We start from the raw sequence: 21,869 nt of genomic DNA, 5'->3' as shown, positions 1-21,869 counted from the left end.
CAGTCCACACCTGTAATCCCAGCACTCTAGGAGGCTGAGGCAGGAGGATTACCAAATTCAAGTCCAGCCTAGGGAATTAGCAACTAGTAGGACCCTGTCTCAAAATAAAATGACTGATAATGTAGCTCAGTGTGAAGGCCCTGAGTTAGGTCCTCAGTAACACACACACACACACACACACACACTTCCAGTTTATTGTCTATTTGTATTCTTTGAACCTGGTTTGTTTTTTTTTTTGCTGAATTATTAGTCTTTTTCAAAATTTGAAACTTAAAAAAATATTTTGGTGCTGGGGATTGAATCTAATGCATTCCCACTGAGCTACATCCCCAACTTATGTTTAGGGTCTGGGGATTTAGCTCAGTGGCACTGCGCCTCATCCCAAGCTCAAGGTTCTGAGTTCGATCCTCAGTACTGGAAAAAAAAAATTGACACAAGGTCTTGCTAAGTCACTAAACTGCCCAGGCGAGATTCCACTGCAATCCTTCTGCTTTAGCCTCCCAGACTGCTCCACTGCTGGGCTTACAGACATGCTCCACCTTGCCTCACTTCTTATCTGTAATTCTGAATACACTGGAGTAAGGTTTTTGTCTGCAATATGAATCAGGTATGTTCCTTCAGCTTGTCACTTGTCAATGGTGGTTAATAACATGTAGAAATTATTTATTTTTATATTGTTAGGTTTATTGATCTTTTTTTTTTTTTTCCTGGTACTGGGAATTGAACTCAGGATCATGTGCTTGCCAGACAGATGCAGTGCTGGTTTATTAATCTTTTATGGCTTTTGAGTTTTTTTGTCATATTTCAAAAGGCTTTTCCCTTTCTGTCTCTATATTAAGTTTTTTTGCCATTCTTTTTTTTTTTTTTGGTACCAGGGATTGAACTCGGGACCTTGCACTTGCAAAGCAGGTGGCAGAACCACTGAGCTAAATCCCTGGCACTATATTAAGTTTTTTTCATGGTTTTCCTTCTCCTTCTTGTACTAGGGCTTGAGCCCAGGGCTTTTGCAATGCACTACAACCCTGGGCCTTTTATTTATTTTATTTAAAAAATTTTTTTGTGGTATCAGGGATTGAACTCAGGACCTTGTGGTTTTGAGGCTGGCAGGCGCAGTGCCACTGAGCTAAATCCCTGGCCCTTCCTGGGGCTTTTACATTTTATTGATTGACTGCAGCACTGGGGACTGAACTCAGGGCCTTCACACTGAGCTACCCACCCCACCCACACCCCAACCCCATCCTTTTATATTTTTTTCATTTTGAGAAAGGGTCTCATTAGGTGGCTAAATTGCCCAGGCAGGACTCAAACTTGCAATATTTCTGCTTCAGCTCTCAGAGTGCTGGGATTACAGGCGTGTGCACCAGGCTTCAGTGATTATTTCTCACTTCTAAAATGATAGATATTGACTGATTGATTGACTGATTGAGACAGAGTCTCACTATGTAGCCCAGGCTGGCCTTGAACTCAAGGTGATCCTGCTGCCTCAGCCTCCTGAGGATTACAGATGTGTGTTACCTCCCCAGCTCTTCTAAGATTTTAAACTGGTTAGTTTTTCACATTTACTTGACCTTAGTTAGTTTCTGGCTGTTTGATTCAAAGTTGCATCTCTTTTTTTTTGGTACTGGGGATTGAACTCCAGCCCTTGCAAGGCAGGCGGTGGAACCACTGAGCTAAATCCCCAGCCCTAAATTAATTTTATTAGATGTGCATTCAAGTACTGATGGCTGATTTTGTAAAATTAATTTTTAAAGTTTGAGATAATTATAAATTTACTTATAGTTTTAAGAAACGAAAGAGGTGGCATGTGTTCTTTAGTCAGTTACCCAATGGTGACATCTTGCAAAACAATGGTATAATAGATGGCATAATATCCCAACCAGGAAACTGCTGTTGATAAAGTGGAGACACAAAACACTTCTGCCACAAGGGAACCTCAGTACTGTCCTTTGTAGGGCCACTGTCACACCCTTCTCCAGTGGGAAGTCCTGGGGACTGAACCCAGGGCCTTCACACTGAGCTATATACCCAGCCCTTTTCAAATAACTATTTGGAGATGGGGCCTAAATTGCCAAGTTGCTCAAACTGGGCTCAAACTTGTGATCCTCCTGCCTCAGCCTCCCAGAGTCCTGGGATTGCTGGCATGCACTTCCACACCCGGCCCCACACCCTCCTTAATGTTGTGGTAAACACTAATCTGTCTGCTATCTCTATAGCTATGTCATTTCAAGAATGTTACATAAATAGCTTTCCTACTGTTCTACCTCATTGCCCCCGGGTTCCAGGAATGTTACACAAATGGGATCACACAATATATAGTATTTGGGGACTGGTTTTCTGTAATCAGCATCATTCTCTGAAGCTTCATCCACACTGATGTATGTATCAATAGTTCACTGCCAGCCAAGTACAGTGGCACACGCCTTTAATTCCAGCACTCCGGGAGGCTGAGGCAGGAGGACTGAAAATTCAAACCCAGTCTGGCAATTTAGTGAGACTGTCTCAAAAAAAAAAAGTGTGGAGGCCCTGGGTTCAAACCCCAGAACCTCCCCCGCACCAAAACAAAAGAGCTGGGCTTGGTGGTGCACGGTTTGTAATCCCAGCACTCAGGAAGAGGCTGAGGCAGGAGGATCGCTGGGAGTTGGAGGCCAGCCTGAACTATTTCTGAGATGCTGCCTAAAAAAAAACCTCATTGCTTTTCTTGTTGCTGAGCAGTATTCCATGGTATGGCTATCATTCACCCGCTGAAGGACATCTGGGTTGTTTGCAGCTTGGGGCTGTTATGGATACAACTTCTATGAACATGTGTGTACAGGTTTTTGTGCGAGTATAAATTTTCATTCCTCTGGGATACGTGCCTAGGAGTGGAACTCCTGGGTCATATTGTAGCTGCAAGTTTAGTTTATTAGAAATTGAGCCAGGTATGGTGTTCTCAATCCCAGCAGTCTTGGAGGCTGAGGCAGGAGAATTTCAAGTTTGAGGCCAGCCTGGGCAACTCAGTGAGACCCTGTCTCAAAAAGGGGTGGGGGGCTTAAGAATGTAGCTCAGTGTGAAGGCCCTGGGTTCCCCAGTACTGAAGAAAAAAAAAAAGAAGGAAAAAGATGAGAATGAGGAGGAAGAAAACTGTTTCCCAGTGCAGTCTCAGTGGCTACTCAGGAGGCTAAGGTAGAATGTTACATCTAAGGCTAGCCTAGACAACTTAACAAGACCCCGTTCCAAGACACACAAAATTTAAAAAGGGCTAGAGATGTAGCTCAGTGCTCCCTGGGCTCACTCTCCAGTAACACACACGGGAAGCTGCCTGCCAGGGCGGCAGTACCCTACACCTTCCCACCACCGGTGTGGAGATGGAGGCTCCGCATCCTGGCGGTGTGGGGTGCTCGGTGTGAGCACTGCCTCACTGCAGCATTAATCCGCACTTCCCCAGTGGCTAACAATACGGAGCAGCTTTCCACGTACTTGTTTGCCATCTGCACCACCTCTGGTGAAATGTTCATGTCTTTTGCCTGTGATAACCAACCCAACTCAATCTTGTGCCTCAATGTCACTTTGTACCTGTGCCTGAACAAAGTGCTTGCACATGAACAAACCCCACATCCTGCTTGGCAGTAAACTTGCTACAGTTTCAGGTTGTTTTGTAGCTCACCTAGTGTGTGTGAAACTTCCTTGTAACCCCCACTAACCTGGCATGATTCTGCTTCGGTAAGATTCCGCTTGCTCTCCCCTGAGCCCTCCCCAACTGAAAGCATGATTTAAAAGGAGAAATCAAACTGCTTCCCACTGCCGAGGAGCCTTTCTGGGTGCTAGCTCCCCTTGGCTGCCGGCTATAATAAATGGGCTTGAATCTGGCATAGAGTGTGGCACATCTCTATTGTCCGAACTCACTCATCCACAACATGCCCATTTTCTCAGTGGGTTGTTTTTGACTGTTGAGTTTTGAGAGTCCATTATATTCCAGACACCATGCTCTTTTTGTAATACTTTCTCCCACTCTGTGGTTTGTGGTTTCATCATTTTAACAGGGTCTTTCCCAGAAGACTTTTAATTTTGATGCAATTCTATATTCTATTTAGCACTTTCCCTTTTGATGGATCAGGTTCTTTTTGAGACAGGGTTTCACTATGTGTTTCAGGCTGGCCTTGAACTCACTACTGTAGCTCAGGCTGGCCTCAAACACATGGCGATCCTCCTACCTCAGCCTCCTGAGTGCTGAGATTACTGGTGCGCTCCACCCCCACACCTGGCTTTTTTGGGGGGAATTTGAAACAGGGGCTGGGTGTGTAGTCCAGGCTGGCCTTGAACTCTCTATGTAGCCTAGGCTAGACTGGCAGTGATCCCCCTGCCTCAGCACCCTGAGTGCTAAGGTTACAGGTGTGTGCCACCATACTGGGGTCCAAAGGCTATCTTTCATCCAAAGAATTGCTTTTTCACTTTGCCAAAAATGAGTTGGGCACATTTGTGTGAGTCCTTTCCTGAGTTCTCTGTTCTGTTCCATTAATCTACATGTCTACCCCTGTCATTTCCACAGTCTTGATTACCATGGCCACATAAGTGTTTTTAAATTTTTTTTGTTTTTTTGGTACCGGGGATTGAACTCCAGACCTTGCGCTTGTGAGGCAGGCACCGGAACCACTGACCTAAATCCCCGGCCCTTAATTTTTGTTTTTTTTTTTTTTTGAGACAGTGAGACCTTTGCATAAAGGTTGTTAAAGCTACTTTGTTTTGGGTTTTTTTTTTTTTTGCAGAGCTAGAGATCCTGCCCAGGGCATTATGCATGGTAGGTAAGTCCTCTACCACTCAACTACATCCAGAGTCCTTTGTTAAAGCTACTTGGCTGAGGGGCCGGGGATTTAGCTCAGTGGTTCCGTCACCTGCCTCGAAAGCCCAAGGTCCTGAGTTTGAGCCCTGGTACCAAAAAACTACTTGGCTGAGAAAATGAAAGTCTAGAAAAGGTAATTTACTGAAGGTCTCACTATTAATGTGGTCAGATCTGACTCTAAGGCATGACACAGCTATCTCTAGTGAATTATTCTGAGTCTCTTCACATAATTTTCTTCGAATGCTCCTTTACTTCACCTTGGAAGAAAGACACAGCAAGGAGGGGGTCCAGAGAGATTCCTAACCCTTTTCCCACCTGGCATCTCAAGGAAATAGCAATTTCTCCTAGGAAAGTAACTAAGCTTCATTTTCTCTGGCAAAGTAAATTCCAGTGATGTCTCCCCTGAGTGAAGGGCAGCTCTGCTCACTGCACAGGAAATTTAGACTGTTTACTTCTAGACAAGGTAAAACCTACAGCCAGGCACCCGGCTTATAAGGTGGATGGGCATGCCTGTAGGGAGCACAGGCACAGTCGGATCAGTGCCCCTCCTCCTCGGGAACGCCTGGGCGGGAACACATGTTTATAAATGTGGCTTCCTCCTCTGCAGTAATCTGCAAACGTTTCCAATAATGAATGAGCTGAAGAGGAGACAGGTCAGACAGAGTGCTGGAAATGGGAGAGGGGAAGAGGGAAAATTCTAATGTGGAAAGACAAGATGGAGGCTTGTTTAAATGTCAAAGGAAACACATTCTGCTGAAGTGTGACACTCTTCCTACAAGGTTCCGAGTTGAGACAGCTGGGAGAATAAGAGGACAGGAAGGAAACGCAGAAAATAACACTTAACAGACCTGGTTTTCTATTAGGGACTGATTTTAGAGCAGTTAACAGGCTGAAGAGAGAGGAAAATAGGTCTTCATTTCAGAAAGCTTCCTAATTTTTCACTGTATCCACGGAAGAAGGAAAGCCTTGGCATGCCTGGGATGAACACGGTAACAGAAGTAGGTCGTGGTTTACACCATCTTCACCAAGAGTCCTACAGACGAAGTCTCACTGGCTGTCACTAAGTTCCTGAGCACTGAAATGGGGCCTTCATCCCCGGGGCTTGACTCCTCTCTGGTATTGTGCCCCAAATCTGACACTTAAAGCAAATCTTGCTGGCTCAACCTTCAAAGTATTTCTAGCTTGTGACACCCCACTCCTGCTTCTACAAATGCTCCCTGCCTTGCTTCCATCCTTATTCCTTTCTCAACTGTTCTCAACATACGAGCCCGAGAGATCCTGCTAAAACCTAAGCATATCCTATTGTTTCTCTGCATGGAAACTTTCACACTTTTGCATTTTGCACCATGTGCATGCATTATCTATTTCTAAAAATAAACACAGAAAGTTTTTTTCCACCCTCAGTTTGGGGATTTAAACCCAGGGCCTTTACACTGAGCTATATCCCCATCCCTTATTGACTTTTGGTTTTCTGGGACAGGGTCTTGCTATGTATTCTAGGCTAGCCTTGAACTCCCTATTAGCTCAGGCTGGCCTCAAATTTGTGAGTCTCACTCAATCCTTCTGTCTCAGCCTCTTGAGTGCTGGGATTACAGATGTGGACCACCACTCCTGGCTTTTATTTTTATTTGGAGACAGGGTCTTGCTAAGTCACTAAGTTGCCGAGGCTGGGTTCAAACTTGCTATCCTCCCACCTCAGCCTCCCAGAGTGCTGGGATTAAATATGTGTACCATTAGGGCTGGGGATTTAGCTCAGTGGTTTCACTGCCTGCTGCGCAAGCACAAGGACCCGAGTTTGATCCCTGGTACCAAAAAAAAAAAAAAAAACCAAGCAGAAATATGTGCACCATTGCTCCTGGTTAGTTACTAGTTTTAGTAGGGATATTTCAATAAGGTTTTTATTCCTTTTGTTTTTCCACAAATAGTCACCTTTCTGGGCCTCTGTTTTAAAGTGCTGAGATCTAGCAATGCACGAAACTGACAAAATCTCTGCTCTTATATTCAAGTGCAAAAGGACAGATAATAAATAAACGAACAAGTTAACATATGTCAGATAGTGACAAGGCCTATGGAGAAAAAAATAAAAGAAGAACAGAGGGCCGGGGATTTAGCTTAGTGGCACCGCGCCTGCCTCACAAGCGCAAGGTCCTGAGTTCGATCCCTGGTACCAAAAAAAAAAGGGGAACAGAGGGTGTGAGGGAAGAGGATGCTACTTTTTTGTTGTTGTTGTTTTGAGACAGGGTCTTGCTGTGTATTCAGGCTGGCCTTCAACTACGTAGCCCAGCCTGGCCTGAAACTTGCAGCGATCCTCTTGGCTCAGCCTCCTGAGTGCTGGGAGACAAGTGTGCACCACGACACCTAGCAAGTTTTTCAGTTTTACTGTAATAGTATAAATATTAACAGATATAGTCTTCATATCAATAGATATTAACAAAACCTCTTTTAGGTCCTCAGTCATTTTTATGATGTGAAAGGGGTCCTGAGGCCAAAGTTTGAGAACTGCTAACTTTTTTTTTTTGTACTGGGGATCGAAGTTGTATCCTTGTGCTTGTGAGGCAGGCAACAGAACCACTGAGCTAAATCCCTGGCCCCAAGAACTGCTAACTTTAGTGCATCACACCCAAGCACTGGTGCCCACCTGCCTGTACAGAGAAGTTAACCAAACTAGCGCTGTCTCCATGCTGGAGACAAGAGTTGGGCACCAGCCAGTTCTAGCACTGCTGTTGGTTCTGCCTCCTAGGGATCTGTTTGCCTAGCAGGATTCTCTTATTATCAAGCTTCTGGGTCCTAAAGAAAGCCGAGTGATGGCCTACCTGTAAGGGAAGTGGGGAATACGGGCTGAAGAGGAGGACCCAGAAGTGGCTGGCTGGCTGTGCATCTGGTAAAGCCAGGCACTCTGCCTTTGAGACCTCTGAATAATGTCTCCCTTTCCATCCTCACCTCAACTAGGGGCACCCAAGCCCTCACTGGCTCGCCTATTCCTACCTCTAGTCCTAGTTCTGTCAATCCAGCCAGTAAGACTGTGAGATGAATCTACCCCAAAACACTGCTTTCATGCCACCAGCCAGCAAATAATTACTTACACTCCATCACTGTGCCAAGTAGCCTGGAGATTCAAAATAGAACAGAGATCTGGTTTCTGGACTGAAAGTTTTATTTCACATGGAGGTGGGGAATGTTTACACATAAACATCATGTGAAGCTGTACATGGTGGCACAAGCCTGTAATTCCAGCACTTGAGAGGCTCAGGCAGGAGGACTACAAGTTGAGTCACACCTAGGCAAATTAGTAAGCAAGGACCTGTCTCAAAATAAAAAGGCACTCTGGGAGGCTGAGGCAGAAGGATCTTAAGTTTGAGCCCAGCCTGAACAACTTAGTGAGACTTGCCTCAAAAATAAATGTTAAACGAGTGGGGATGTCATTCAGTGAGAAGGCCCTGGGTTTAATCCCCTGTTCTGCAACAACCAACCAACAAGGCTGAAAAGTTACCTCAGTGGTAGAGCACTTGCTCTAGCATGGCAGAGGCCCTAGATTTGCTCTCCAGCACCACAAAAAACAAAACCAGCTAGCTGGGCATGGTGGTGTGTGAGCCTGTAGTCCCAGCTATTGGAGAAGCTGAGTCAGGAGAATCACTTGAGCCCAGGAACTTGAGGCCAGCCTGGGCAACACAGAGACCCCCCATCTCAAAAAACAAACAAACAAACAAACAGAAATCCCAACACAGCAACCACAACAAAACTATGAAAGAGGCTTACCAAGCACAAAGCCGTAGGTTCAATACCCAGCACCAAAATCAAAAACCATACTGTGACAACTGAAAGAAGAGGGTTTATAAACCAGGAGGAATGTGAATGAGAGGACACACAGTAAGCAAGAGACCATGAGATGACAAGCTGAGACTGTGAGGCAGAGGACAGGAAGGAGACCTTGAAGAAGTGACTCTGGCAGCTGGCACTAAGTAAATACTTGCGACTGACTGCCAGCTGATGCATTCAAGTGGGTTGCGGGTGTAGGGAGAAAAATTCTGATTGCTCTGGGTTACTCAATCCACCCTCCTGACAGCTGCTGCTCATCTATGCCGATTTCTAAACCTAAAATAATGAAGGTTGTTTTCAGCTTCCTCTTGTTGTTTACTTGTGCCGTTATACAATTCCCGTGCCCCTGACCCTATAGCCATTCTTTATGTTTAATGTACACATTTTTCCCCCCCGGTGCTGGGGATTGAACTCAGGACCCTTGTGCCTGCCAGGCAGGAATGACACCACTGAACTCATCCCTAGCCACTAATGTACACATTTTTGTTTGTATATATTCTTATAAAATATAGACAGTACTATGTCTATTATTTTTATTGTATTTAAAATTACTTAATATTATGTTAGAGATATTCTTTTTTCTTTTTTGAGGTCATGGGCATTGAACTCAGGGCTTTGTGCATGCTAGGCAACTACTCTACACTGAGATATATCCCTAGCCCATCTTTTTTTTTTTGAGACAGGGTCTCACCATGCAGCTCAGGCTGACTTTGAGTGGCCTGGAACTTGGAGCAATCCTCCTCCCTCAGCCTCCTGAGTGCTGGGATTACAGGCATGTGCAGCCACGCCCAGCTCTTAGCCTCTTTTATTTTGGTGCCAGGGAATAAACCCAGGGCCTTTGCACTGAGCTGCATCTGTAGCCCTTTGTATTATTTTTATTTCATGACAGGGTCTTGCTAAATTGCTCAATTACCCAGGCTGGGCTCAAACCTGTGGTCCTCCTGCCTCAGCCTCTCAGAGTGATGGGATTACAGGTGTGTAGCACTGTGCCTGTCTCTCATTTTTAAAAAACTTTGCAGTATGTTTTAAAGAATGACCCATATTGTTATATCTAGCTTATGGGGGTTTTGGTAGTGTATATCTGTCCTTTAATAATCAATATTTAATAAGCTGGGAGTGGGTGCAGGTCTGTAATCCCAGCTACTTGGGACACTGAGGCAGGAGAATCCCACATCTAAGGTCAGTCTCGGGAACTTAGCAAGACCCTGTCTCAAGAAAGTGGGGCTGGATATAAGTCAGAACACCCCTGGGTTCAATTCCCAGCACCACAAGCAAAGAAACAATCTCACTGAGAGGAACGGGTAATTAGGGGCTATGGTCCCAATCTATTTTACACATTTTACAATCCAGTTGGGATAGATTTATATAAAATGATAACACGCTACCACACAGCAGGTAAAGACATGTTTGGTTGAGTAGCTAAATGAGCTGTACCTTGCCATATCATGACAAATTGAGTAAAAAAGATATGATGTCTAGATTTAAGTAAACTAATGTGAATTTGTAAAACAGCATTGTAAATATTTCTAGTCTTCCCTCTAGATGGTGCTGGAGTATTTACTCATACTGTCATCTGTAACCCAAAGCTTCCCTCAACATTTAAAAATAAGAGGTCATTTACAACACATTACCACCTTGACAGCACTGCTACCAATTTTATAGCCTTTTGACTCCTGGTCTAGGAAAGTGTGAAATTCTGTACATTATTCAGGAATTAAAAGTTACAGACAATGTCAACTGTAGCAACTTTTTTTTTTTTTAAGACAGGGTCTCACTATGTAGTTCAGGCTGGCCTTGAACTATCTCACCATGTAGCTCAGGGTGGCCTTGAACTCAAAGCAATCCTCCTGTCTCAGCCTCTTGAGTACTTGGATTACAGGTGTATGCCACCATGGCCAGCTCCTTAGCAATTTCTTAATCTACAAAGAGCTACTAAGTCAAACGGATATTCTATTTGTGTCTGTTTAAGGGTGGGCGAGTGGGGCTGAATAAATTTGTCTCTATATCTAGAAAGTATATAATCTGGAATAAAGGGGAAAAAAACTCTAAGATTAAAAAAAAAGATTGCCGGGGATTTAGCCCAGTGGTTTCGCCGCCTGCTGCGCAAGCGCGAGGACCCGAGTTCGATCCCCGGCACAAAAAAAAAAAAAAAGAAAAAAAAGAAAAAAACCAAACCAAAACAAAACAAAAGATGTCGGGCTGGGGATTTAGCTCAGTGGTTCCAGTGCCTGCCTCGAAAGCACAAGGTCCTGAGTTCAATCCTTGGTACCAAAAAAAAAAAGATGTTATCACGGGCAATGTTCCCTATTCTAATCCAGAGCATCTCAAGGGGGCACAGGGTGGTAATGAGTGGTCTAACCTGCCTGAGGAAATAAAGGTTCTTTAAAGACTAGTAGTGAGCTCCCTCAACCCCAGAACTGGGAATCAAACTCAGGACCTTGCACTTGCCAAGAAGGTGCGGCACCCGCTGAGCTACATCCCCAACCTTAGTAGTGAGCTTTTAAAGACAGGTCTAAGCTAAAATTACTGCTGGCAGTGTTTTATAGAAGCTGTTAGATCAGCATCTGGAGCCAGATGGAAGCCCTGGTTTCCAAGCAGGACGCAGAGCTGGACAGCCTGTCTAGGTTGAACTGCAACACGCATTGCGTACAAACCTGTAGTGTCAGGTGCAAATTCCCTAAGATGAGTGTTCCTATGTATGCCTAAAATGTACCAATAAATGTTATGCTATTAAAAAAAAAACCCCAAGCATCTTTTTTTGGTACCGGGGATCAAACTCGGGACTTTGCACTTTCGAGGCAGGCGCCAGAACCACTGAGCTAAATCCCCAGCCCCAACCCCGTAGTATCTTAAAACAGGGCAGTGGGACTGACTCATGCATGTATGGTTTTAAAAAAATGCTCTCAATAACTGAATTTCTAACACAGAGACAGCTGGGGATAGCATGACAGCAGTCAATGAGCCAGCAAGGCAAGAGAACTCACATGGAACATGTGGAGAAGCAACTTGACATCTACTTTCTTCCCCAAACCACAGTGTGGCTTCCCAGGGAGCATCTTTGAGAAACCTTTAGCACGCCCTTCTCCAGCAGCTTCAGGACTGTGGCCCATGTTGTGTTTCTGCTGTGTCAAGGATGTTTTCTCCTGTGTACCCCCGCACTGACTGCCACCGCCCCGTGCTGGGGTTTGAACCCATGGCCTTGCTCTGAGCGCTAACCTCAGCCCTTTCGATTTTTTATTTTGAGACAGTCTTGCTAAGTTGCCCAAGGTGTGCTTGTACTTGCAATCCTCCTGCCTTAGCCCCTTAAATAGTGTGTAGTCTGCCTGAGAGCTCCTATAACAGTCTGTGCCCTCCAGTGCCAGGGAGGCAGTGGCAGTGATCAGGAGCTGACGACTCACTGCCCAGGCTCCTCTCTCAGCAGCGGGCACCTCTTGCAGCTACTTCCTAGTTACAAATCATCAGGCTGTAGAAGAGCTGGTGTACGTCATTCACTCTGCCTTTACCCAAAGTCACCTTTTCAGTAAAAGCTGAAAGCAATGAGCCCTGTAATTTACCCAAATGTAAACTCCTTTGGTTTTCAATTTTATGCCATCTGGTAATTATATTATTATTATTTCTGGATTATTCTTTTTTTCAGTACCGGGGACAGAACTCAGGACCTTGGACTTTTGAGGCAGGTGCAGCGCCACTGAGCTAATGCCCTAGCCCTGTATGGATGATTAACATGGCTTCTAATGTCATACTAGTGGGTGGTATTTACATACTTTTAGTTGAAGATACCTTGGTTCTAACATTTCCTGCAAATGAGCCTGTACATACAAAGCGAATGTGAAGAAACCTCCCCACAAACCCTAGGAAGCAAAGCTGCTGTTACATGGCAAACATGTGACAGGGTAAAATTTCTTCCATCCTGGCCCATCTGAAAGTTAACAGGGCCAGCTTTAGGCATGTGGATGTTGTGACAATGAACTCCATCAATCTTTTTCTTCTCCATTACTTTCATACTTCACTAGCGTTTTCTCATCTAGAAGTTAGTATTTAGAAATTGAATGGCTGTAAGAATATGTATCTCATTAATAAATCTTGAATAGCTCTGGTCCTGGGCTACATCCCTATCCTTCTGGCTGCCCTACCTGAGTGTAGGGATCTTCTGTCTCCTCCAGCCTTCTTCCATCTGCAGTCTTCTCTTAGCCCCTGCATTGCCACCTCAAGATTTTATACTGTTGGTCATGCCTGAATTAACCTGATTTACAATTTACTTTACTTAATTTATCTGACGTGCCAAAATGTTCCCATTCCTGCTGTATTACTTCTAAATATTCTGATTTTAATAATATTCACGTAAAAAATGAAAAGTGTCCCCCCAGTAAAATCCAATGCAGCTGTAATCAGAAGAGGCATCTACAGTTTCTCTCCTCACTATAAATGTCGGGCCGGCACTCAGTAACCACTGGTCTAACCCACCAGGGGAAGTCTGGACAGGGACCACGCCTCATCTCCAGCTGAAGCGCTGACAGCAGCATGTGCCTCCTGCACCTGTTTCCTGTCCTTCAGAGACGGCCCTCTCAGCTATCTCCTCAGCCTCAAGTGCTGCTCACCAGATCCCAGCAGCACAGAGCGGGGTGTGCTTATGCACATGCATGTTCACGCACGCACCTGGGGATGGAAGGGGGTCAGCCCGAGGGACAGCATCCTCTGTGGTGACAGTGTACAGTATCAAAATGTAGTGTAAGGATTTAGAATCTTAACAAAACCATAAATACTACCAAACTCAGTCATATCTGTTAGTTCATTTAAGTAAGAATTCTTTTTTTTCTTTTTGTACCAGGGATTGAACTTGGGTCCTTATGCTTGCGAGGCAGACGGTGGGACCACTGAGCTAAATCCCCAGCCGTTCATTTAAGTAAGAATTCTATGTTTTCAAAATTCATCAGGAGGTAACAGTGACAGTAAAACTTGAAGACTCCACAGATATTTTACTCCCCTGGGCTCACATTTAGAAGTCATTGTTTAGATTTATCCATCCATAGCTAGAGTCAGTTCCCAGTCTTTTTTTTTTTTTAAGAGTAGGAAGAGTTTATTGAGAGAAAGAAAGCTTCTGCCTAAGAGAGACAGAAGGACCTGAAAGTGAGTTGCCCCAGATCCAAGTCTTATATTTATGTTTTGTTGTCAAACAGAATTTGCTGTACATTCAGATTCTGGAATACGCATCCATCTTTCTCCTTTATCTGAGATGAACCATTAGAACCATTCTAGACCTTAATTGTTATCACACATGGGATATGGCTGTTAAGATTTATATTCCAATATAATCCTACTAAAGTGTGGAAGAGTGTTCACAAGGCCTAGTGACACCAAAGGTAAGGCTGCTTCATCCCAGATACAATGTCTTTCTGTCTCTCCCTCTCTCATGGTAGACATATTATTTCTAATAGCCACCATTCACTGTGCTTTGGCATCTTCTGTATAACATCTCCTGTGTAGTCCTCTCCAGAACCTCCAAAGTATTATCATCACCACCTTAGGAGGAAACGGAAGCTCAGTGCAGTCTGTTCCTGTGTTCTGTAGCGTGCAGTCTGTTCCCGTGTTCTGTAGCTGCGTAGGCTGCAAAGCCAAGACTGGAATTCCAGCCACTGGCTCCAGTGCCTGTCTTTTATTTAACTCTGCTGCCTCAGAAGACAAGAATATACATCTTTCATTCTCAGGAGCTCATATTTCCAGGTGGAAAACACTAAACCTTCTCTGTGCTGCACTTGAGAAAAATTGTGGACTACAGTGAAAGACATCAACACCGAAAGTTTTATTCTTGGCTGAGAAGCAGGTTACTGACGGTGTGTTTGACTACTCTCTACCACAAAAGAAAGAAAGATCAATAATGCTGCACATTGGTGGCTAAGGCAGAGGTTCACAGCAGAGGACATGGGGATAAAAAGGAAATGTCGGTTAGTAAAAGGCAGCAAGAAGGCAGAAAGAGGAAATGGACTAGCCAAAAGAACCTCAGAAGTTCAAAACTGCATTATTATAAACACAGAAGGTGTTTCCTTTGTGTGTGGGGCACTTTATTGATGATATAAAAAAGTTCGGGGTTTAAAAAATACTTTAAAAATACTGTAGGCAGGTGTGGTGGCACATGCCAGTAATTCCAGCACTTGGGAGCCTGAGGCAGGAGGATCACTGTGAGTTTGAGACCAGTCTGAACTACATAGGGAGACCCTGCAAAAACAAACACCCCTCCCAAACAAACAAACAAACAAACAAACCCCCCAAAACATAGTGGGGAGTAGGTACATGCACATATTCCCTTTTCCCTCCCTCATCTTCCCTGTTCTTTTATCCTTCCCATTTGTGAAAGATTTATCTCCCAGTTTCCTATTGTTTACCTTTTATTTTGCTCTCTATACTTGGCATTTTTCATAGATGAGAAGTTGTGTGATATTTCAGCTTGTCTGATTTATTTTACTTTACGTTAGTCTCAAGGTGCAATCATTTTCCTACAAATGACTCAAATTTATGCTTTATGGCAGAGTAGTACTTCATTGTGTGTATTTGTTGTTGTTTTTGGTACCGGGGATCAAACTCAGGTCCTTGGGCTTGTGCAGCAGGTGTCGAAACCACTGAGCTAAATCCCCGGCCTATGATTTCTTTTTATTTTCCAAAGTTTGAACAATAAAAAATTGTTACTTTTAGAAATAACTATCACTTCTAGTTCAAAAACTTTTTTACCACCTGAAACAAATTCTGTAGCCACTGAGCAATTAACTCCCCCTTCTCTTCACTTGCTAACCTCTAATATTCTGTCTATATAAATTTACTCATTCTAGATTACCTCCTATAAATGGAATCACACATTCGGCTTTCTGTGACTAGTATTTATTTTAAAGGTTCAACCCCACTGAGGTATGTTATCTGAACCTCATTTCTTATTACTGAATAATGTTCCACTGTCTGGCTATACTACATTTTATTCAACCATTCATGTTGATTTGTGCACTTGGACTGTTTCTGCCTTTTAGCTGTTGTAATGCTAGGAATAATCACATTCAAGTTATTGTTTGCACACCTGTTTTCAATTCTTTATATTTAGAAGTGGAATTGATGGGTTATAGGTTAATTTTATTTTTAGCTTTTTGAAAAATCGTCAAGTTGTCTTCCACAATAGCTGTACAATTTTATGTTTGAATCAGCAATTCACGACAATTCTAATTTCTCCACAGTCTAATACTTACTTTTCAGTAAAAAAAAAAAAAAAAAAAAAGGCATGGGCCGGGCATTTAGCTCAGTGGTTCCACTGCCTGCTTTATAAGCGCAAGGTCCCAAGTTTGATCCGCAGTACCAAAAAAAAAAAAAAAAAAGTCATCCAAGTAGGGGTGAAGTGGTCTCTCATTGTGGTTTTTTTTTTTTGGTACCAGGGATCAAATTCAGGACCTTGAGCTTGGCAGACAGGTGACAGAACTACTGAGCTAAACCCCCAGGCCTCTCATTGTGGTTTTGATTTTCATTTCCTTTATGATTAATGATGCTGAGCATCATTTTAGATGATTATTGGCCATCTCTATGTCTTCTTTGGCAAAATATCTAGTCAAATCCTTTGGCTGTTTTTTTTTTGGTACTCAGGACCTTGTGCTTGTGAGGTAAATACCCAGCCCCTTTGCCTGTTTTTAAACTGGGTTGTTTGCTGTTTGTTTTGTTGTTGATTTCCAGGAGGTTCTTTACATAAGGATATTAATCCCTGATCAGAAATACAAACTGCAAATGTTTTCTTCTATTCTGTGAATTGTCCTTTGTATTGATAGTGTCCTTTGATGAATAAATGTTATTAATTTTTTTGTTTTTGGTACAGGGGATAGATCTCGGGACCTTGACTCTTCAAGACAGGAGGCAGAACCATTGAGCTAAATCCCAGGCCCTAAAAGTTATTAATTTTGATGAAATTCAGTGCATCTGACTTTTCTGTTGTTATGCTTTGGTGTAAGCTAAGAAACCAGGACTAATAATAGAAATTTAAATTACAAAAAGAAAAACAGGTCTGTGGCTCTAGCTCAGTGGTAGAGTGCTTGAGGGTTTACTTGCCCAGCATGTGCAAGGCCCTGGGTTTAAAGCTCAGTGCTGCAAAAACCAAAACCAAAACCAAAAAAGCTGGCATGGTGGCATATACCTTTAATCTCATCACTTGGGAGGCTAAGGCAGGGGGATCATTGTGAGTTTGAGGCCAGCCTGGGATACATACTGAGTGCAAAGCCAGCCTGCACTACAAAGTAGGATACTGTCTCAAAAAAAGAGATGTTTTTCTTTTCTTCTGTTTTTAAAAAAGCTTTTTGGGGCTGGGGGATTTAGCTCAGTGGTTCCGGCGCCTGCCTCGAAAGTGCAAGGTCCTGAGTTCTATCCCCGGTACCAAAAAAAAAAGCCTTTCACCTTTAAAAAGGTTTCCTTGAAAGGTACATTTCCCTTAGCTTGGGGGAAAAAAAACGCTAAGCTAATGTCCAATGCTGAGGGGAGGGGTCTACCATAGACATAATGGTTGTTTCCCAGATAGCTTTACACTGGTGTCAAACCGTTTAATTCAGCCCTGTTCTCTGAAGTGGAAGATGCTGTCATCTTGAGACAGGAGATTACAGCATGGCAAGCTGGCTCAGGAGCAGGCATGACCTGTTAATTACAAGATTCCAGACACACTCGCAAAACAGTTCCCAAAGCCCTGCACGTGGACTTCTCCCGAGAACTGGAGCTGGTTTTCAACAGGACGGCCTGGACCTGGCCTCAGCCTGAGGTGTGGGATCCCAGCACCGCCTCTGAGGACCTCCACGTAGAAGTTCTTGAAGGTTTCCTCCAGATTTGGACAGCATAAAAGAAAGGCAGTCAGTCATGAGGAGGAGGGGTATTGCAGCTTTCCACAATAGCCCATGCTGTGTTTCCCAGACTCTTATCTTTGCTCTTACCCTCTTTTTCTATCTACTTGGCCTAAGCTTGCTCTAAAGAGCCAGTTTCTCCTCCACTCCTCACTTTTGCTTTCTTGAATAAACTCTGCCAGTGCTTTTTGCTCCTTTTGTTCAATTCTTTGTTCCAGACCAGAAGAACCTGGACTCCAACCCTGGAAAGAGAGGTGAGCAACCCTGAACCTGGTAACATTCAGCTGGGGAGCCACTTCTTAGAAGCAAGCTACCTGATGACAATCTGTGCTTTTCTCTTTGCTTTCCTAAGTCAGGTCTTCTTTATTCCCCCTCACACCCTAATATGGCAAAAAGTCCTAGCCATCTCTGAATGATCAAAAATCTTTCAATTCTGTCTGTGTGGTTCCAGTTCACTAGTTCATTTGTTCCTTCCCTCCCTCCATTCCTTTTTCTTTTCTTTCTGAGATACGGGGGAATGATCCCAGTGGCTTTGCACTAAGCTATATCCTCAGCTCTTTTTACTTTGAGACGTGGTCCTGTTGAGCTGTCCAGGGCAGGCTTGAATTTATGATCCTCCTGCCTCAGCCTCCCAGAGTGCTGGGATAATAGGTGTGCACCACTGAGCCCAGCACCTTTTCTTCTAAAAGACAGACATGTTTTTCTACTGATGACAGGAGCTGGGGCAAGGAGGAGGCACATGCAGCTGAATCAAATTTCTCCACTCCCAGTCAGTACTACCATGGTCTCAGGTTTTCCAGTCCTCTTTAGAGACAAGGGTAAGGAAGAAACCATAAGAAAGTCAGTCAGTCATACTTCATCTGGCCAGAGCAAGGAATGCTGCAGAAGACTGGTTAGGACTCAGAGAGGAGGGTGAGCTATGAAGAGGACGTCTGTGAGGAAGGCTGGTTTAAAAGCACAAGTCCCACCCAGGAACCAGAAAGTGCTTTTTCTTCCCATGGCTGGCCTCTGGTATGTTACTAATATTTAACCCTGACATGTGATTAGAGATTGCACATATTTCTGAGGACTGTTTCTCCTAGGACAAAATTTCAAACCAGAGATGTAGGGAAAGGGTGAAAAGAATAAGAAATTCACAAAAGCAAGTAGCCTTCAGAAATGAAGTGGTTCACGAACTAGCTAAGAGTTTCTTAAATACAGCACAGTTGTTAGTGGAAAAGTATTCATTTTCTACAGGTTTGCCAAATGGTGATAGCAAGATCTTTGGTAAAAATTGCCACACTTAAGGAAAACCTCTAGTCCCAAATTTGTCTACTGCAATGAAAATTATTGGAATGCTTCCACTGTGCTATAAATTCTTATGTTCTACCAAATCTCACAAAGCAGAACATCAAATCAGCTGCACGGTAACATCTCCCAGTCGTTATCCTACTTATCCTGACAAGCCATTCATCTGTATCTTGGATCTTATTGTAGAGAAGAATCAAATTACCTATAGGTCTTCTAAAACCAGAAACCCAGAGGCAGAAATGTATTTATTACTCCTTTAGAGAGGATAATTCCCAAAAGTACCTCCCCTGTCCAAGAGTCCTTTATTAACATTCTATATATAAATCTGAGGTGATCCAGTGAAGCAATTTGGGATCATCTACAGAAACTTTTGTTGTTGGTTTTTTTTTTTTTTTTTTTTTTTTTTGCTACCAGGGATCGAACTCAGGACCTACTGGGCTAAATCCCCAGTGTTTTTTTTTTAAAGACAGGGTCTTCCTTTGCAGTTCAGGCTGGCCTTGAACTCATAGCAATCCTCCTGCCTAAGCTCCCCAACTACAGGGATTACAAGTGTGCATGGCCACCCCAGCTTCCTACAAAAGTGTGTGATGCCTATGGAAGAGCTATGTGTTTTGATGCACACTGGAAGCAAGTGGAGAACCTTAAAAAAATGATACCTGGCCTCTACCCACCAAAATTTTTGGTTGAATTTAACTGGATGAAACTTGGATATCAGAATTAAAAAAAAATTTTTTTTTTCAGTACTGGGGATTGAAGACAAGGCCTTTACACTTAGCTACATCCTGAGGCCCCCTTTCCCCGCCTTTTTCATTTTTGGTACTGAGAATTGAACCTAGGGGTTCATACTTGTTAGGCAAGTAGTGCTCTATCACTGAGTGACATCCTCAGTTCCCCAGCCCATTTCTTAGGTTAAAAAAAATTTTTTTTTTCTGGTACCGGGGATTGAACTCAGGACCTTGCACTTGGCAAGGCAGGCATGGTGCCACTGAGCTAAATCCCCAGCCCCTAGGTTTTTAAATTTTGAGGCAGGGGGCTGGGGATTTAGCTCAGTGGTTCTGCTGTCTGCCTCGCAAGTGCAAGGTCCCAAGTTTGATCCCCGGTACCAAAAAAAAATCTTTTTTTTTGAGGCAGGGTCTTGCAAGTCACTAAGTTGTTTTGGCTGGGCTAGAACCCGCAATCTTCCTGCCTCAGTCACCCATAGGGATGGGATTACAGGTATGTGCCACTAGTTCACCTCAAAGCATCAGGATTTTAAAATTCCTGCCTCTACATTCTAATGTGCAGCAAAATTTGGGAACACTACTATGGAAAATGGTGTCTTCGAATTACCTTCAAGTCTGGGAATGACAGAAAACAAAAACTCTCAGCCCTTATTTCTGGGATCTTCTGGGGCTGAATGAGCCAAAGAAAGCACAAACATAACCAACACCCATCATCCTGGAACCATTTTTATTGAGCATGGTATCTTGTTCCACTGAATTTCACGGGGAGAAAATAGCCAGCAGAAACCATTATCAAGCCAAGTAGACCAGGGAGTGGTTAGGTAGAGAAGAACTGCTACAGGGTAGATGAGCATGACCTGAGTAAGGCGGAAGGGCAGCATCTACCAGATGCAAACTATCTGGCCCAGACTGGGGAGGGAGGCTGCTGAGAGATGCCAAGAATATGAGAGAAATCTTGCTCCTGCATCTGAGTTCCTGCAGGGTGGAAACTTTGCATAAATGCGCACTCCTCCCTTTTCTGAGGTAACCACACACTATATCATAGCTGGAGGCGGTGGCTAGCAGGGGTCATCAAGTCCCGTGGGAGGAGCCCTTGTCTGAACAAGAAGGTTCATACCTCAGAGGAACTGCTGTGAGGAAATACTTGCCTGGGGTTGAGATGGAATCATATCATGCACAGCTCTACTGCCTTATGACCGAGCAGGAAGACCTCAGAGAATAACATGGCTGGGGCTGCCTTATATGAGGCACTTTTCCTTCCATCCTTCCTTAGCTAGAGCCAGAAAGGCACAGCCAAGTGCGGAAGCCTATTTTTCTTTCCGTTAACCTCTACTTGGTTGTTTCAGGGTTTGTTAACAGAGCAAAACTGAAGTACTTTTGGCTGTCACTGCCAAGGCAGGGAAAGTGGGACGGCACAGAGAGAAACTGTGTAACAGTTGGGTTCTGAGCCAGGGTGGCTTTGGGATGCAATGGCTCTTATTACTATGCACAGTTCTAGGCACTCTTTCTCCAAATTGTGACAATAATTATCCTGAACGTTTCATTGGCTCCTGTTATGGGTTAAGTTGTGCTCTCTCAATACATGTAGAAGTCCTAACCTCCAGTACCTCAGAATGTGATCGTATTTGGAAATTGAGTTTTTGCAGAGACAATCAACTTAAAACAAGGTCACTAGGATCCACCCTCATCCAATTATGACTGCTATCCCTAAAAAAAAAGGAGAAATTTGCAGAGGGAAGATAGCCACATGACCACGCTGCACCTCAACAAGCCAGGAATACCATGGACTGCCAGCAAAAACTAGAGGTAAAGAAGGTGTCCATTCTAAAGCCCTGAGAAGTGGCCCTGTAGTACCTTGATTTCAGATTTCTAGTTTCCAGAAACTGTTGTTTTAAGCCAGTCAGTGTTTGATGCTTTCTTATAACAATCCTAGGAAATGAATATCCCCCAAAGGCAGACCTAGTGTTGATTAAATCAAAGTTTAACTAAGCTCACTGAATTATACCTAACAGGCTGCACTTGAGGTCTATGCCTCTCGGGCAGGCAGAGAACGACTACAATGGCAGACACCTAACATCTTTCCCACAGTGCAAACATCCTTGGTCCACCTTATGCTGCTGCACAGAACTGGAGGAATGTGGCAGGACAGCTGTGCTGTACACCAGCTCCCAAGGAGATCAGCAGCTTCCTCAAATCCTCCTTCCTTCAAAGCTACCTTGGAAACCTTAACAGATAAAATGGATAAAACCGTGGGTCTTCTTCAGACTAATCTGTAGATTCAATGTCATCTCAATCAAACTTCAGCAGGCTTTTTTCTTTAAAAAATTCACAAGTTGATTCTAAAATTACTTTTTTTTTTTGAGGCACAATCTCTTCTTT

The 21,869-nt window shown here is 43.7% G+C and overlaps 1 protein-coding gene across 3 annotated transcripts in view; it reads right to left on the bottom strand.

Annotated features, from left to right (window-relative positions):
• The window catches only part of Znf609 (zinc finger protein 609), a 205,607-nt gene that overhangs the window by 15,401 nt on the left and 168,337 nt on the right, over nucleotides 1-21,869 (bottom strand). The gene's annotated exons all lie outside the window — the stretch shown is intronic.

The sequence above is a fragment of the Heterocephalus glaber genome, unplaced genomic scaffold, assembly GCF_053883595.1.
Source record: "Heterocephalus glaber isolate CG9 unplaced genomic scaffold, H.glaber_assembly_v1.0 deba00001689, whole genome shotgun sequence".
Classification (NCBI taxonomy): Eukaryota; Metazoa; Chordata; class Mammalia; order Rodentia; family Bathyergidae; genus Heterocephalus; species Heterocephalus glaber.
The sequence above is the reverse complement of the archived record's forward strand: the minus strand, read 5'-3'. Positions and strand labels throughout refer to the sequence as shown.